We start from the raw sequence: 2,926 nt of genomic DNA, 5'->3' as shown, positions 1-2,926 counted from the left end.
AGTTTCAGCTGGATTCTAACAGGTGCGTGCGGAGCATTATTCTGAATTCTTTAAATGCTGCCAGCTCTTTGTTAAGATTCTTGACAGGTCCACGCGCCTTTTAAGCCAGTGTACAGTGAAAGTGCAGGTTTATGTCTGAGTGACTGTTGCGGGGACAGGGCTCTTGTAGCGAGGCTTTTTCAGCACCACGGGGAGCGACCCTGCCGCTCCTCCCGCCGCCTGCATAATTAATCCATAAAGAAGTCGTTCAATCCTCCGCCCAGCCGTCGCGCCATTGGTTGAGTGCTAATCTACTTCCTGATTTGCTGCTGTCAGTCTCGATCCAAAATAAAGAGTAATGTACCTGTACCAGCGTGCACAGGTTGCCAACGAGACTACGTTCCAGCTTTTAAGGTCCTGAAGACTGGGACCAACTGAGTGATTTTGTTTGCGACACAGGCAACAAAAGCCCCACGGATTGTCCGTTAAAAAAAAAAAGAAAAAGTTTTGAGATGAATCTGAACTACACTTCTCAGGTCCCCCAGATGCCGGCTCAAAGGTCAACGTCGTTCTTCATTGAAGATATTTTACTACATAAACCTAAACCTTTGCGAGAGGTGTTTCCCTCGCCCTTTTCAAACTGTCTTGCCTCCCGGATGCCTCTTATAGAGTATGGATATCCACTTATGCCTACACCGATACTGGCTCCTCATCCGCATCATCCGCTACACAAACCTGAACACCATCCGTACTTTTTCACCTCCGGTAAGTAGCAATTTAAACTCAGGCCTTTACGTGAAGAAAATTGTGCGTATTATATGCATTTATTGGATGTATGCTTATAAAGTGGCATATTTTTATTCATTTATTTTGTCTGTATGGCTGTATGACTGGAAGATATGACCGCTATAACATAAACATCAAACAGGCCTACGTCATTCAAGTTAATATTTTAGAAATCATTCTATAAACTGAACCTTAATGTATGGTAAATTGGTACAGTGGAAAAAAACAAGCTTCAAATATGATATCAATTAACCTAAAATTTGCTTTGTGTTTAAATCAATTGGTTTTATTCAAGTCAAAATATTATATGGTTCCATCACTAACTACATTCAATTGCACGACTGTATTTTTAAGGGTTAGAATTTGTACATTCTAAATTCGCGTGATCTTATAGCAAAGAACCATGTTTTGTTTTTTTCTCTGGGTAATAATAATAATAAACTATCGACTATCTGTAATTGGGACTACTTCATGGTTTTTATTTATTAAAATCACCTGTCGATTATAACAGCATCTGTATTTTTCCTAATCGATTTATTTATTTACAGGGGGAAAAAAAACAATCAGCTCGATTAAAACAATAAATATATATTTTTTTACTTATGTTGTACGTGTTTTTCGCTTTCCGTTTTGAATTCACCTGCGCTGTTAAATTTAAAACGCGACTGAAATATAAACATGGAAAGTTTTCTGCAAGGCTGCTGCAAGCTTAATCTAAATTTGAACAAAATGTATTAATGTTTGTCATTATGTTTCCACTGCAAAAGGAATGCACATGCCTGCGTTATTTCAGCATCATCCCGAATTACCAGGGAAGCACTGCAGACGCAGAAAGGCCAGAACAGTGTTCTCAGACTCACAGTTATCCGGACTCGAGAAAAGGTTCGAGATCCAGTACTATATATATATTTAAGATCTTACATGTGTTAACAAACCTTTTATAAAAACGAATCAGAAGTTCATTAAGGCTTATAATTCGTTTGCCTTACGTAGGTAAAGACGTGGTTTCAAAACCGGAGGATGAAGCATAAAAAACAACTGAGGAAAACACAAGACGACCAGAAAACCCCAAATGATGTAGACAGATCTCTGGAGAACACGAGCGAGAGCGAAATGCAAGAGAAATGTACAGACGGTAAAAACGGCACGAGTCCGGAGAGATACAAGCTGGACGACAATGAAGATGATGTCGATATTGAAGATGACATTTGCTCTCCTGAACATCTACTTTAGTATTATCACCCCCCATGAACAAAAGTGTACATATTAATTACAGTCTTTTAGATAGGAAATTATATATAGTTTTTTTATTTTTATTTTGAGAGCGTTGGTCTAATGTTATATAGCCTACTGTTCAAGCGCTTAAGAAAATTCTGGACAGCTGAAGGACATTAAAATTATGCGTGTCTATTCAACATTATAATTATAATTATAATTATTATTAGCTATTAATGATTACCATTATGTTTCCATTGCAAAAGGAATGCAGATGCCTGCGTTATTTCAGCATCATCCCGAATTACCAGGGAAGCACTGCAGACGCAGAAAGGCCAGAACAGTGTTCTCAGACTCACAGTTATCCGGACTCGAGAAGAGGTTCGAGATCCAGAGATATCTGTCCACACCTGAGCGCGTGGAACTGGCTACGGCGCTCAGTCTTTGAGAGCGTTGGTCTAATGTTATATAGCCTACTGTTCAAGCGCTTAAGAAAATTCTGGACAGCTGAAGGACATTAAAATTATGCGTGTCTATTCAACATTATAATTATAATTATAATTATTATTACAATATAGTCATGGCTTTGTGTCTGACGACCATTTTTGTAAATTTGGAATGAATGGTAAGTAATGTACTGACAGTCTGTAAATAGATTTATGATTATGTACTTGATAAATAATCATTCGAAAGATGTAACAATTAATTTTCATTCCAACTGAAGTGTAACATTTGACATTTTCAGCACTTTCGCGGGACGATGATCTTGGTTGGCATGTTGTGGACTGACATATTTATGAACTCTAAAACTGTGACTTGTCATTTGTTAAAACAAGTAATGTATATAAACAAATGTACATTGAGGGAATTATCTGACCATTCTTAAACGAGCTACGTCTTTTTTTCATAATTCATAATTTCCTCAAATTCATGAAAGCTGCGGGTT

General features: G+C 37.7%; 1 pseudogene; it reads left to right on the top strand.

Moving 5' to 3' along the window:
• The first annotated feature begins 491 nt into the window (after positions 1-491).
• Positions 492-2,006, top strand: LOC107691698 (brain-specific homeobox protein homolog; annotated as a pseudogene).
• The last annotated feature ends 920 nt before the right edge of the window (positions 2,007-2,926 follow it).

Source organism: Sinocyclocheilus anshuiensis, unplaced genomic scaffold (genome assembly GCF_001515605.1).
Source record: "Sinocyclocheilus anshuiensis isolate Anshui unplaced genomic scaffold, SAMN03320099.WGS_v1.1 scaffold186, whole genome shotgun sequence".
Taxonomy (NCBI): Eukaryota; Metazoa; Chordata; class Actinopteri; order Cypriniformes; family Cyprinidae; genus Sinocyclocheilus; species Sinocyclocheilus anshuiensis.
This window is presented reverse-complemented; position numbering and strand designations above follow the sequence as displayed.